The sequence below is a fragment of the Oreochromis aureus genome, linkage group 5, assembly GCF_013358895.1.
Source record: "Oreochromis aureus strain Israel breed Guangdong linkage group 5, ZZ_aureus, whole genome shotgun sequence".
Classification (NCBI taxonomy): domain Eukaryota; kingdom Metazoa; phylum Chordata; class Actinopteri; order Cichliformes; family Cichlidae; genus Oreochromis; species Oreochromis aureus.
The window spans coordinates 22,230,575-22,246,404 of NC_052946.1; the positions used below are offsets into that span (position 1 = coordinate 22,230,575).

The following is a 15,830-nucleotide window of genomic DNA, read 5'->3' on the forward strand; positions in this document are numbered from 1 at the left end:
CAGACACATTTAAAATGCAGCCAATTGTGTTTATTATTAAATTATTGAGGAAATAGAGGGGGTTAAGAAGAGGGTAAATTAAAGGGATAGAAAAGAGGAAAGAGAGGACAGAAAACCCCAACAATCCCCTCTGAGCAAGCACTAGGTGCGACAGTGGATAGGAAAAACTCCCTTTAAAGGAAGAAACCTATGACAGAACCAGGCTCTAGAGGGGCAGTCAACTGTCGGGACTGGTTGGGGGTGAGGGTGAAAAGAGAGAGAGGGAGGAGATGGGACAGTGTTTTTGCACTTCAAGAGGGTAAATTAAAGGGATAGAAAAGAGGAAAGAGATAGAGGACAGAAAACCCCAACAATCCCTCTGAGCAAGCACTAGGTGCGACAGTGGATAGGAAAAACTCCCTTTAAAGGAAGAAACCTATGACAGAACCAGGCTCTAGAGGGGGCAGTCAACTGTCGGGACTGGTTGGGGGGTGAGGTGAAAAGAGAGAGAGGGGAGGGAGATGGGACAGGTGTTAGGGGTTAAAGGGAAATAGGGGAGGGAGAGGTGTCAGGTGGGAAAGGGAGGGACAGGATTGGAGAGATGAAAATTACGATGGAACAGAGGTGGAGGAAGACGAGGTGACATCAGCAGCAGAAAACGAGAAAACGTAGAAAAAGCAGGAGTGTCCCTCCTCCAGAAGAAACGCAGGCGTTTTTCTTCTTTTCCAGGAGCTTTTCCACGAGCACTTTTTTTCTCTAGGATGAGGGTTCTTAACTCATCGATCATTTGTGTATTTTCCTTCTCAAGTTTCCTGCATGTTTTCTCCACTTCTTCTAATTTGGCTTGTTTTTCTTCCAGCCTTTCTTTCAGTTCGTTACATTTTGCCTCCTGCATTAGCTTTGCCTTGTGCATCTCTGTATAACACTGTTCTAATTTGTTGTGCGTGTCTTCTAGCTGCTGACTTCTCTCGATTTGTTGAAGTGTACACTGCAGGTCTTTGTTTGTTTTCTCTAGTTGCTGCTTTAACATCTGCACCTCAGTGTTTTTGCACTTCAAGTTGTTGGAACGTTCCTCAAGTTCTGTGTTTTTCTCAGCATGTCATTGAGCTTACTCTGCATGTCTGAGCATTGTTTTTGCAGTGTTTTCTTTTCCTCTCCAGTTCAGTTGTTTTGTTGTTCATTTTGTTATAACGTTCTTGCAGTTTTTGGTTTTTCCTCTCAAAGTCCTGGAGAGTTTGTTTTTCTTCTTTCTGCTTTATTTCCCGTTGTTCTTTGTCTTGAAGCAGCTCTTGATATTTCTGCAGTGTTTCATCAAGCTTTACCTGCTGCGCTCCGTATTTTTCCTGCATGCCTTGGAGTTGGCACTGCATGTCTCTCTGCTTTATGTCCAGCTTTTCTTTCTCTTCAAGGATTTCTTTTTTTTTTGCAGAGCTTCATCAAGCATTACTTGCAAACCTTTGTTGTGTTTCTTGATGTTCTGAAGCTCATAATCCAGATCTTTCTCTTTCATGTCTTGCTGTTCTTTCTCTTGTTTGAAATCCTTATTTCTTTGCACTGTTTTATCGAGCTTTATTTTCAGCGCTGTGTATTTTTCCTCCACGTCTTCAAGCTTGCAGTCCATTTCTTTCTGTTTAATTTCTTGTTGCTTTTTTTTCTTGAAGCAACTCTTTATTCTTGTTCAGTGTTTTATCATGCCTTGCCTGAAGCGCTTTGTACTTTTCCTCCATGCCTTGGAGTTTGCGCTGCTTTACGTCCATTTGCTCTTTTTCTTGGAGGAGTTCTTTATTTTTTTGCAGAGCTTCATCGAGCTTTATTTGCAAGCCTTTGTTGTGTTTCTCCATGTCCTGAAGCTTGCAATCCGTATCTTCCTGTTTCATGGTCTGTTGCCCTTTCTTTTGAAGAAACTCAACCCTTCCTTTCAGCACTTTGTGATTTATCTCTGTGCCTTGGAGTTTTATGACCAGTTGTTTCTTCTCTTGGAGGATTTCTTTATTTTTTTTTGCAAAGCTTCGTCAAGCTTTACTTGCAACTCCTGAATCTTTTTGTCCTTGTCCTGCTCGTTTTTCTTCTGTTGGAGGACTTCTTCTGTTGGTTTTTCTTGAGCTTTATTAAGCTTTGCTTGGAGCTCAAAGATCCTTCCGCGCATGTCTAGGACTTCCATTTCTTTCTCCTTTTGAATATCTTCCTTTTCAACAAGCTGGCTGAACAATCTATGTACTTCAGCAGTCCTTCTCTCATATTCTTCTCTCAGCAACATAATCTCCGCTCGTTGTTCAAAAAAAACTTTGCCAGACGTAATAGATGTACTCTGGCTGGGGCGGTGTCGCGTATTGTGATTCTCTCCTGAGATTTTTCTCATCCATTTCTTCCAAGCACATCTTCTGTACTTGAATATTGTCCTCTTGATCGCAAAGAGGAGCGCTGGGCTTTACTATTTCTCTTTTGTTGTGTTTTTCGGAGACATGTTAGAATCTGTAAACAGTGAACAGTGACTCTGAAAAGGATCCAAAAAGGCTTCTCTGGTGAGCGTTTGAATGCTGCAAACGTAAATGCTGCGAATAACAGACTAAAAGTTGTTGTGTCTCACTCCTATTTAGGGGTTTTAGGATCAAAGGATCAAAGGATCAAAGTGGTGGTAAGATTCTAAATGTGGGTGATGTCAAAACTCTGTAAGCTAATGAGGTTGTCACATGACATTTGTGGGAGGGCATTTTTTACCTGGACAAATTATCTATAAAGTTTCAATCTCTGTAACAATGATGACAGTATAATTGTTATTGTTCAGCAGAACAACAAACAATTATATTGACAATTATATGTGTCCAGTATGTTGGCTGATTTTCTTTTACTTTTGCATTTGAAAATAAAAGTTGTCCTGATTTTAACACCATTACAAGAAGTGTTGTTAATTATTCATTTTGAATCATAATCAGGTTACCACAAATTGTTATTCTTAGTACTGCATACTTGCAGTGAAGAAGTTGTCCTAACAGTCATCTTAAGTAAACTGCATTCAATTTTTCTGGAGGCAATGAGTTTGCATAGTTTTTTGAGTTCTGGGAACTACTTAGATTTTACAGTGCAGTAGTTTGAACATTTGTAATAACATTTCTGCAAACTGGAACAAACTTCTCCTTTTCTAGAACTGTTGCTAACACTTATGACATGAAAATGAATCGAGATGGAGTGATAAATGTTATTTTTCTTGTTTTGTTTATATCTAAAGTTTAAAAACAAAAATAGAAACTGTTACCTGGACTGCCTCAGCCCAGGTGATGTAATATTAGCAGACAGAGGGTTTGATGTTGCAGAATCTTTGGAGCTGTACCATGCTGAACTGAAGAGCCCAGCTTTCACCAAAGGGAAGAACTAACTGGCCCCTAGATTGCCCAATCAAATCTCTTAATGCCATCAGCCCTCCCCTTCCTTCACTGTGCGCTCACCTTGTAGAAAAGAGTTGAGTGTGGAAGAAATGGCAAAAATGTGGAGCTGAAAAGCTAAGAGAGAAAAAGAAATTATAAATAAATCAACGTGTCAAATTAACTGACATGTTAGCTGTTGCAGCTCCTGCTGCATTTTATGTATCTATATTGTGTCTTTTTCATAACAAATAATAAAAACATGATTTATCCTCACTGTATGAACATTCTTGGAGTCCTTGAAGTCTCGTCATGGTGAAGTTACTCATGTGATGCGATGTTGTTATAATGGTCCAGCTGGTGTGTAGCTATCATATTAGAGTTCTCTTTCTTCTTCTGATTTTATAACATTTTTTTGGTGATGGTGTCACATTTACAGTGGTTGCAACACTTGCACCTAAAGTGCCACCATAGTAACCACTGCATAAATGCAACACACTTGTTTTCTAACAGGAATCTGCAATCAGCCATTCCTTAAACTAAATCCTAACTTTGTCATTGAGCAAATTAAAAGAACAAAATCATGTTTGAACATAAACTGAGTATTTGCATGGACATGCTCAAATTCAAAGTCATCTTTTTGTCAAAAAAACATATGGACAGGTCATACACAAGAATTTGTAATTGCAACGCTCCCACGGCCCTCGGTGTACACTAAACAACATAAACATAAAAAGATACAAATAAAATAAAAGTCTTATATACTATACATTACAATAAAATCTTATATAAACGACAGTATCCAACACAATCCAGGGTCAGAGGGCCCGGTGGCGCCAGTGTTCGGCAGCCTCGCCTCTGTCAGTGCGCCCCAGGGTGGCTGAGGCTACAATGTAGCTTGCCATCACCAGTGTGTGAATGTGTGTGTGAATGGATGGGTATAAAGCGCTTTGGGGTCCTTAGGGACTAGTAAAGCACTATACAAATACAGGCCATTTACCATTTACAATCCAGCTGTTTGATGGGAGAAATCACCTGTTTTTCATAGAACAGCAGGTAAGCTGTTCTCTGCCACTGCTCATCATTGACGAACTCATCATCGTATGTTAGTCAGCAGTGTGTGACGTGGTCTCTTAGCATGGCTCCCTGGCTACCACCGTGACCTGCTGGGGTACACGGCCTGGAAACTGGCTCATCTCTCTCATTGACTTCAGGACAACGCGGCTCATCATCTAAGGTCACCTTTTTCTTTGAGGAACACATCACCAGTTAGTTCAACCAAAATGGATGACATAATGAGAATTTGAGTGTCAATCCTAACATTCAGACTCCACATGTTCCTATAACATCTGTTCACGTGTCACACTCGGCTCTGTAGAACGTACCGTGCAGAAAAACAGCAGCGAGTTGGGAGGGCAGGAAACCTCTGTCTGGACACCAACGTCCTTGACTTCACATTTTTCAGTGCTGATGGTACTGTTATAGAAAGACACAAACAGTGCAATCACAGTGATGAAATTACAGGAGAAGAAACACAAAGCAATCAATCAGCTTTAAATAGGAACACAGTAAAAGGACCAAAACATCCTCAGACTGGCTGACGGGTTAACACTGGACAAAACACAAAAGATTCTCCTTCATGATCCAAGAAGGAAGGAGTACCAGCAGAACTTGTTCAGACAGTAAAATAATATCGTACCTCTGTTGGGGTTCAGAAGGTGGCACGACCGTGTCTTCTGCCTTGTCTTCATTTTTGGGAAAAACCTTTGACTTTTTCTGCCAGTTACAAATAAATCCAGTTAAAAACAAATGATGCACAAATTCCTGCACCGTTTGTTTGTTCAGAGCTTATTCTCTGCAGTGGTAAATTCACCTCACAAAAAAAGCCATCTGCGCCACCAGGAAGCCTTCTTTGATTTATTCGTCTGAGCCTCAGCTGGAGGTGAGACTGGTGCAGAAGAGGTGGCTGGAGTGTCAGGGGCCACATGTTCATCTGTGAGATCCTTTCGTGCACTCACACTGGAAAGATAACAGAGAAGATCAGTCTGCTGTAATGCACTCAAACTGCCCTCAGTGCCTCAAGAAAGTCAGCTAAACCGACTGCATGAAGCTGTGGACTCCACAGAGGGAACAAATCTACAACTTACACAGTAAAACTGATTCAGCTCAAATATTCAGACAAATATTTACTTTCAAATGAGAAAACTGTGCATGCATGTTTATATGTGTATTTATAAATGTATACATAAACATAATTTTAAACACAGTAAAATGTGACAGAGAGCAAAGATCGTACTTTTTCAGTGGGTCCTCTCCAACACCCACAGTATCCTCCTTTATTATCTGTTTCAAATAAATCAAACAGCATGTGATTTAATAAGAACTGCTGCACAAAAACAGCATTTTTTAAATATTAAAAAACATGACAAATCAGGCTGTGCCTTTCTTCTTCTTAGAGTCCAGCAAAACATGTTTGCACTTTTGTTGTTTGAGCAAATAATCCGTAGAACTTGTAAAGGTTTTACAAAACACTTCGCCTTCTCTCTGCAATCTCCAACTCCGGTTTGCAAAAGTCTGAAAGTGTGTGAACTTACAGTCCTCAAAATGTGACACCTACAGAATGTGTTTGAGTTAGCAGGTAACAAACATAAACATGGTTACCATAGTGATAATAATAAACTTTATAATGTGTTGCTAACATTTTGGTTGTTGTGATGATTCAAATTTGTTCAGTAAACCTCATCAACATGAACATGTGTTGACATTGGCATATATTTGGATCTCATCAGTAGCGGTTTTAGATACGGGCGACACGGGCGGTTGCCCGGGGCGGCATCGTGATGGGGGGCGGCATCACGGGCATCGGCAAAAAAAATGAAATAAAATAAAAAAAAATGCTCGTACTCATGCTGCCCCGATGGCAGCCAGCGCATATTGGGAATGTCATAGGCACCGATCGGTTTTCTATCGCCCATTTGCTGGGAGTAAGGGCGCCCTCCGTTTGCGAGGTGCGCCTGCTGCTTGCGGCACAGGGAGGAGAGGGCGGGCGGCGGGGATTCTCTGGCTGGCTGGAGCAGCATCTAATAACCAACTCGCAAAATAAAACAAAATAAAAACAAAACAACAAACACGAAAACACCGGACATTATGATACAGACTTATAATTTGCACCGATGTTTTTTCGAAATTCTACACTGTAAAAAAAGATTCCGTAGAAAAACGGAAAATGTCCTGGTAATTTTCTGCCAGTACATTTTCTGTTTTTTTACGGAAGTTTGACGGACTTTTCTGTAAATGATAAAACGGAAAATTCTGTAGATTTACAGTATACTCTCTGTACTATTTACGGACATTTCCTTCAGCTATAAAACGGAAAATTCCGTTTATTCACAGTATATTTTCTGTATCATTAACTGATATTTTCCGTTAATAGAAAAATTGAAATTTCTGTTTATATTACTATTTCCAAACACTTCTTTTCACTGCAACTCATTAAATATAGTTCTTTATATCCTTAAACGTACATTTCTATGCAATTACAACCTAGTACACCATATGCTCAAAAATTCATAAATTAAAACTTTTTAAATTAATTTGTGCCAGTACACAACAACATTGGTACAATGTTAAATATTCTTTATTCTCCTTAACTCAAACACTATACTAAAATATAACGACAGCATCCATCTTGTCATAAAACGACTAAACAGCTGATACATGAACAAAATAACTCACAAACTTTCAAATTTAAGCATTTTTATTTCCTTGAAATCAGGTTGTCCTCATGTAAATGTGTTTGTTTACATTCATTCAAGTGGCTACCAAGTGTTTTCTTCAAACAGGACACCTGACAAACAAAAATATAGTTAAGTCATATTTAACGATATGTTCACATTTAATAATATCCAGAGTACCTTTTAGTTAGAATCACTGCCTTGTGGTAGTTTTGCTTCAGCCAAATGGTTAAGGTGTGGTTTACATCCATGTCTGTCCACTTATGGTACAGTATACACATGTAGTCAGTTATAGCCAAACACATTTGATTACTGAATTGCATTTACTTCATTAATGAAGTGAATGTAATTCACATTTGTGTGAACATTTGTCCGAGATTAACTCTTTGGGGTCTTTACTTTACAATATAACATACTTGACTGTTTAAGTCGTGCCACATGAATAAAACTGAACAGATCTAAAGAAGATGTTCCTGAACTTTGGGTTTATGCAAACAGAACGGATAGATAACCACAAAACTTTTCCCCATATGATAACTAAAGCACAAAATAAATTAAGACAGATTACTGTCCCAAACTTGAAGATAAAAGTGCATTTACTGGACTTGTTTTGTCAGTGAGGAGCAAAGTACAATTAGAAGTGCTTGTTCTGATGAAAAGTTAAACTGTAAACAGCAGCGTAGTGAATAAGGATCCTCAGCAGTGACAACACTTAAACATCATAGTTCAAAATCCTTAATGCACACCTTTTTCTCCACTGTGTTCAAATGCTCTTAGCTGTTTAAGTAGAGGAAAAGTCTGACATATTTCACGACCATTAAATGTTAGACAAGGCTCTGAAAACGAGGTTACGGTTACAAACAAAAACCTCTGCTTGTGCGCACACACCCTAAATCACCACAAATAAGACAATAGTAAGACTAATTACTACAAAGTGACACCAGAGACTGGAGAAGAGCAAGCATAAAGTGACACGTTGTGTGTGCACAATTTCTCTTGTTACCACTCTTCATATACCAGTGTGACAAAGTCCTGAATGCAGCAAGGTCCATCTGAGCTTTAAATAAAATACACTCAGCTTTTTCCTTGGATTTTTAGAGTTGCTCAGTTCATACAGGAACTGCAGCAGTCGGGTTAACGTGTCGCTGTGTTCCTCCTCCATCTCAGCCATTGAGACTAGTCGTAATTTATTCTGAGGAAAAAAAGAGAAACAACAAGACATTTTTAAAAAGTTTGTATTTTTATAATTTTTTTACCTTGAACATAAACAACATAAACAAAAAAAGGATTAGGATGGTGCGATATGACGATATATATCAGATGACGATATAAAAATGTCTATCGTTTCATATTATACGCTATCATTTGTTTTGTGGTGTTGCAAAATAAACTGTTTACGGCAATATTTTTTTCATGGTTGTGATGGTCACTGTAGTGGCTATATTATTTCTTAAAGTTCTCTCCTTCTCTGATACTTACAATAACCACACTATGGACGGACTTCCACATAATCCTTTCACAATAAAGCTCAAGTTTCTGATGAGACTTTTCAAAATGAACTGAAATGATACACATTATTCTCAAACATAAAATTTCAGAATATGCATCAAACAAATGACCTCAAATAAAAACATCAAGTAACTATAAATGGCGCTTACAGTCACCACGCAGATGAAGGCACAGAGAATACCAGCATGGCCAGCAAGGATGAGGCAGAACCAGCTAGCTCCAAGCAGATGGACCAGTCAAAACAAATCGAGGACCTTATTGTTAAGCGAGGGCTACCTCTGTAGCATGGACATGGTTTGGTTATGAAAAGTCTGACACAAACTGGTCCCCACCACAGACTCAAACACGACAAACCTCTTTAACCACCTACACAAGAATCACATGAAAGAGTTTGAGAGAGTTTACGAATGAAAAGCAAAAACGAGCCGTCAAGTGCTCAAAATAATCCTTAGACTCAAACGTTAGAACAGGCTTTTTTTCCTCGCAGCACGCCGTGTAACAAGTACTCAGAAAGAAAATGGCGGCCGTTTAAACTCATGTCTAAAAATGTATAGTTTCATGCATCGGTCAAAGCACTCGACTCCAGGTACACGACGCCCAACTGAAAACACTTCACGTAAGTCGAGTTGCCTGAGAATCACGGAATTTACAGAAAATGCACTATTTTGTGATATATATCGTTATCAGGAGAGATATGTCTTATATTGGGATGCGAGATTTTGGTCATATCACACAGCCCTACAAAGGATTATAATTCACGAGAGCTGCATACACATAACGACATTCTGTTGCAACAAAAGCAGTTTATAATTGAAGTAACATACATACCTTGATAAACTAAATCAACCACAACATTAAACTCACCTTGTTTCTGTGGAAAAGGTGATCAGGGTTTTCTTCATTTCCTGAGACCAGCTGCTCTGGATCATCACCAGCTTGTATCTTCATCTTCTTTTTCACTCGGGAAGTCTTTCCTTTGCTTGGCCATTGCTCTGCACTGGAAAACCAAAGTGTGTGATCAAAGATGAAATAAGGGATATTTTTCCACTGCAGGATTTAGAGTGCTTCAAGTAGTGATAGCTGTTGATCCATTTCTCAAATAATCTCTAAGGATCTGAATTTTTAAGAAAGATACAAATATCTCTGCTTATATTTGGCTAAAAGCTTGATATAGACATAACAGTTTATAATATGTCAGCATCCCCACAAGGCATATAAAGCTCCAGCACTGCGCTTACAATATAATTCAATCAAGATATAGTTATTATTGATTAATTATTGAATTTTTAGTAATAATTATTAGTATTTAATCACATTAGCACAGTGGGGTGACAAAATATTCCACATACTAGAAATGCTGCTCAGCATTTCATAAATTACATTTTCAACAAATGTTGGAGTAAAACACAGTTACAGGAAAATGTGTCTGTCTGCAAATATTAACTAAACATTTCTATGTGCTACAAAATAGACATAATTGTAAATGTAATGAGGTGAAACTATACTTTCAATAATATTACCACTACAGTCTGTTAACCACCGAAATAACCTGTGCTGGTCAGCTAGCTAAAAGTCTTTACTTTAACAGCCCAAATCAGAGGCTAACATTAGCATTTGCTAGCGTCAGCCAGGAAGGTCTGAGACTTAAACTAGGGTTAGTGTAACTTTGCCTGAAACCCTTTAAAGTGTACAGTAGAGCCAACTGTAAAACACAGGTATTGATATAGCACTTATTAGAGTCCTAAAATAATTTCTTCCTCTCTATACATACCATGAAGTTCCACTTTTCCCAGTTAGCTACATCGCTGACTTTCGCTAATTAGCTAGTTAGCAGTCACAGCTGTGTAATACCCGAGAGACACAGACAGCTAACTATAATATTTATGAAAACTGGTTCAGCCACTGAAGGGCAGAACTGGTGGTATCACAGTAAAATTATTTTTAACATTAACTAAAATGATAAGCTTAAGTCATGTTAAACCTACATAACGATTATTTAAAAATGAGTCAGCAAAATATTCCTGAGTTCTCTGGAGACAGCGAAACCAGTTAACAAATAAATTAACAATTCTTTCTAAATAAAAATGCGGAGTTTTGAAAAAAATTATTTTAATTAAAGAAAACATGAGTTTTAATACTTACCACGGAAATTTGAAGGCAGTTTCTCCAACTCCAGAGTCCAAAATCCAGATGAAGCCTGAAAGAAGTCTAATGGCTGCTCTTGCTCTGACTTTTCCCTCCTTTTTTGGGTCCTTTTCCCCACAATGCATTGCAGTAGTTGAGAAATACAGAAAAATACCTGTAAATGACTAATACGGAAAATTCCTTCACGTTTATACAGTAGATTGTACTGTATTTTTACGGATTTTTTTTACAGTGTATACACGAAAACTGAGCGCGAGAGCCCTCGGTGCGCCTGCGCGCTGCTGAAGTCAAAGTAAACTTTATTGTCATCTCCGCTACATACAGTCCAGTATATAGAGAGACGAGACGACGAGGCTCCAGTTACAGCAGTGCAAATAAACGAACAATAAATATAGTAGAGTAAGAAAATAAATATACACTTTAGGACTCGGGGTAAAGGGATCAATAACAATTTAAAATTTATAATTTACAGTTTGATGATTTAAAGTCTCACACATAACCCGTCGAAAGGGGAGGGAGACCTGCTGCTTCCAAATAGAGCACATTTCATTCATAATGTTGTAAATCCAAGCCCATTATGTATTCATGATTTGAATCCTGGGTTGTGTGAAATCCCAGAAATACACCCTAGACAAAGTTAATCTGTGAACTAAGGTGTAGGTCTATTAGGTTATGTTGTGGTGATCCTCTGGTTGAGGGATGGGTGTTCATACTGGAGTGCAAAATTAAAACCAATGGAAGATGGACAAGAAAAGTTCAAAGCCATCAGGTGCTCAGTTTAGAAAAAAGAGAAAAGAAGAGGAGAAGAAACGAACAAATGATACAGGTAAACAGATGTGTCATTGGATAATGGCAGGTCATCCTGAAACAATCAGAATCACAATACTTTATTAATCCCTAAGGAAATAATGTGGGTTACAGTTGCCCCAAGAAGAAATGGTAAAAATAGTAACAGTAACAGACTAAACTCCAAACAATACATTATGTTACAGATTTTAATATTAATTAGTCATTGTCAATTGTTGATTTGTCCTGTTCTCATTGTATGACGAATTATGACGGCTGTTTGGTAGCCGTTTGCAAACTATGCATACTCTCTCTCTCTCTTCATATGTGTGTGTGGACAACAGTTTTATGTTAATCTACAATCCTTAACATGTTTTGTGTTCGCCCAGGGCGCCAGAGGGAGTGTTCGCCCGGGGCGCCAAACAGGCTAGGACCGCCACTGCTTATTCTAGGATGTTTTCGCTTTCATTTGCAGTATCATTTGTTATCTGTTTGTTAGGTGTACTTTGCATAACTGTCATTCTGTCCTTTTTGTTTCTAGTGCTGCAGCGCGTGCATGGCTGGCCTCTGGCCACAGGCTTGGTGGATATACTGGGAGTTCTCTCACTATTTGCATTAACATAATTTGTTAGTATGTTCATTTAGTGTGGTGTTTGTGGTAGCTTTCATAGTTTGTTTGCTAACAGAATACTCCTAGTGTCCCAGGAGAGGTTGGTTTGCTCCCAGCAGCTGAAGTTATGACTGTCCTCTTATGCTTCTTCCTTTTTTTCATAGTTTCAGTAAATCTTAATCAAGTTGCGGAGCCTGACCTACACTGACTCTTATGGCCTCTTAACTGAAGCCTCTATATCCTTTTACTTAAACAGTAACATAAAGTCAGCTATTTTGTCTACAAACAGGAAACAAAAGAGAGAAGTCTGTTAACCACATATCCTCACAAACTGACTAAAATCCATCCATTTATTCATTCTCTTCTTTGTGACTAATTCAGGGTAGCCGGGGGAGGCTGGAGCCTGTCCCAGCTGACTAAAATCCCAATTAATATGCTGCTGCACCAACAAACTACTCACACTGTTTGACAAGCAAACAGTTGCAAGGCAATAAGATTTATTGCAAAGGAGCGTTGGTACAACAAAGAAATAATCAACTAAACACAAGCTATGTGTAGTAAAAAGTGTACGGGACCTTAGGACCTGCTGCTTAACGTCAGCGAGACCGCTACAGGAGACTGCACGGTGGAGGACACACCCCCATTTGCATTGAGGGGGACAGACATGGAAAGAGTTCGTTGCTTCTGCTTCCTGGGGGGTGAACATCAGTGGGGATCTGAGCTAGTCACATCACATGGATGTGATCATAAAAGCAGTAAGACAGTGGCCCTTCCTTCTCCAACAGCTGACTCCAAAATACTATCCAACTTCTCTTGATGGACCATCGAGACTATTCTGTCTGGCTGTATCACAACCTGGTATGGTTGTAACGTTCTGGACCACAAATCTCTATGGAGGGTTCAGAGGGTAAACATCAGCACAACATATCACCAGGTCTGACCTATCAGCCATCCAGGACCTCTACAGACAGCGCTGTAGGAGGAAGGCCCAGTGGATCCTCTCTGATCCAAGCCACCCTAACCACACGACACTCTTCACTGTCAGCCAGGCGGTACAGGAGCATCCAGACCCGCAACAGCAGGTTCAGGGACAGCTTCTACCCACAAGCTATCAGGCTACTGAACTGCTGAAACACCAAACAGCTTGCACAGAATAGTTTGCACATGACATTTTGCATCATTGTACACACTGCACATGTATCACATCATTACTTCTCCACAACACCCACTATAGTTTCTTTTAGTAATGTATTAACAAATGGCCAAAGAAGCAACCACATTACACCAGTGCTTACAGCCCGTCACTGGCAAGTTTTAGAATTGGTTTTAAGATTTTATTGCTAGGTTTTAAAGCCAAACAGTCTGGTTCCTGTCTATATTTGTGAGATGTGGATTCCATATGAGCCTGGCTGCTGCTTGAGATCTACTAGCATGTCCCTGTTAATGGTCCCAAAGACTCCTTTAGTCATTAAATGTGAATGAGCCTTTGCAGTCCAGGTCCAAGACACTGGACTGTCCGGCCTGGGTATTTTAGGTGTGCAAATTTTGTGAGTTCTTTCAAATTTCTTCTTCTCTTTCTTCTCAACATATATGAATTGTTTGCCTTTTTATCACTGCTAATACCTTTTTCAGTTTGAGTGTTTTTTAATTTTCGTTGTTCTTATTTTTAACTACAACAATTTTGGTGAAAATAATATATCTAAACAGATAATAATATATGTTTTATGTTTTAAAAAAACGTTTTACATTTGTTTTAAAAAGTGCTTCATAAATAAAGCAGATAAAGCAAAGTTAATCTGGTTGGACTGTCACACACACTGTCCCAGGACTCCAGATCATCTAAAATGTATATTATTTAGTTATATGACTGAGCATCACCAAATCACGCAAACATGTGTGGGAGGAATAATCATGGAAACAAGAAGGTTTCTCTCTCTCTCTCTGACTGTGGTGATGAACAACAAGGAAAGGAATACGTCTTCAGACAATAAAATGATTAATATAGGTATCTGCCTTACAATATAAAGCCTAAAGGCGACTGCTGTTGTGATTTTGCGCAAAATAAATTGAATTGATTTCCTGGTAGCTTGGTAAAAGCAAGTCACCATCACCATTTAATTTGAAACACCGGAGACTTTTTTATAAGCTGCTTTGTTTTGTTGAAACTCACTTGATCCTGTTCTTTGCATCCGTAAAAGTTAATTTTAAAACAAAACACTAGGACCAAATTTATTAACGGTCGCCAGCGCAAAATCCTTTCTTCTCGTCAAAAAGCTACCCGGATATATTGAAAAGGGTCAGTATCGGTTATACAACTAAAAGACTTAAATACTTGTATTGTAACAGCTGGCCTGATCGCGTATGTGTGTTTATAGTATTTTACCTTTCACAGCACAATATGTGAAAACATTTAAACGAATCATACAAACGCGATTGATTACTGAAATTTAAGAGAAAACGCAAAAAACAAATATCAAATAAAAAACGTCTGAATTTGTGGGATTTGTGATAGTTGGGAATTTCTTGGGAATGAGATTATGCTTTTTCTTTTCAGAATGAGTGCGTAACTGTGACGAGTGAATGGCTCAAAATTGTGAGCACAGTGCTGAAAGTTTGGCTCTGTCCTGTATCTTCCCTGAGTCATCATCCTGCATGTTTGGAAACCTAATCTCTTTCTGCTCCTCATTAATCATATATTATAAAAGGTGAGGAAAACTGAGGTCAGAGCCCCCCCCCCCCCCAAACATGTATTGCCAATGTTTATGAAAATGTAGCTATCAATGTGCATGTGTTAGTGTGTCAAAATAATGTCTAATCAGCATCTACAGAATGCAGGGGGGAAAAAACGGGAGCGCAGCGCGCTTTTAGGCGTGTGGCACAGTGGCAGCCTCATTTTCATGTGGACGGGTCGGAATCTGACGGTTCAAAAATGTCCGGGCTTCTTCCATACATGGCAGAGGTCAGCTGTTCCACAGATTTCAGGTTCATACCGTTGAATAGTTCCTAGTAATGCAGCTCCCCTCTGGATAAATCCTGGATTCCAGCCTCAGTCTTCAGGACCCCACACACATTTTCCAGCAGTTTCAGAGAAACATCGAAACAGTACCGAGTTTTCTTCGACCTCCTCACGTTTTGTTTTAAATGGCTGTTTTCAGAGTGTGAAAGCTGCGCTTACTCTGTATTATTATAATAATAAATCTGGCCTTAAATATTATTATGACAGGCATGTCCACTTAGTTTATCTTATTTGGTTTTCTTGCATGGAAAATTCTTAAAGTGACGATGAATTGAAACCGATTAATTTACTGTTAATATTTTAGTTCCTCACTTGAAAACGAAAATGCGTGCCGCTCCCGCGTGATCCCATAAGGTCTTTTCAAAGTAAAAGTCGTCTTGAGCGTCACACATGCATCTGAGTCACATAAATAAATAAAATACCTAGTTGACCTCGTAGCTGTGATACAAACCTTCTATAATGACGTACTTATACAGTTATGATCACAAACAGTGAATGGAAAGGAATGAATTAAAAATTCTGGCAGTGGGCTGGAACATGACCTGAGTGAGGTGTCGTCATGTATAGACGATCTTCGCAGCAGTAGTTTCGTGTTAAGGGGTTCAGGTCAGACCCCTTCCTCTAAAACGCGTTGGCTCTGGAACAGATCCAGTCCCTTTGTGTATCCGGTAAGTTTGATTATTTAAACATAT

General features: G+C 39.0%; 1 protein-coding gene across 3 annotated transcripts in view; it reads right to left on the reverse strand.

The window, feature by feature from the left end:
* Nucleotides 1–15,830, reverse strand: part of sirt4 (sirtuin 4) — a 700,781-nt gene that overhangs the window by 5,310 nt on the left and 679,641 nt on the right. The window contains exons 1-6 of one of the 3 annotated variants that reach the window (XM_039612257.1): nt 5,933–6,164; nt 5,635–5,681; nt 5,212–5,357; nt 5,038–5,114; nt 4,724–4,814; nt 4,374–4,586 (exon numbers count right to left, since the gene is read on the reverse strand). The gene's annotated coding sequence lies outside the window, so the exon portion shown is untranslated. Of the gene's footprint in view, nt 1–4,373; nt 4,587–4,723; nt 4,815–5,037; nt 5,115–5,211; nt 5,358–5,634; nt 5,682–5,932; nt 6,165–15,830 lie in introns of those variants that run through there. The other 2 variants (XM_039612258.1, XM_039612256.1) reach the window with 2 other exon arrangements.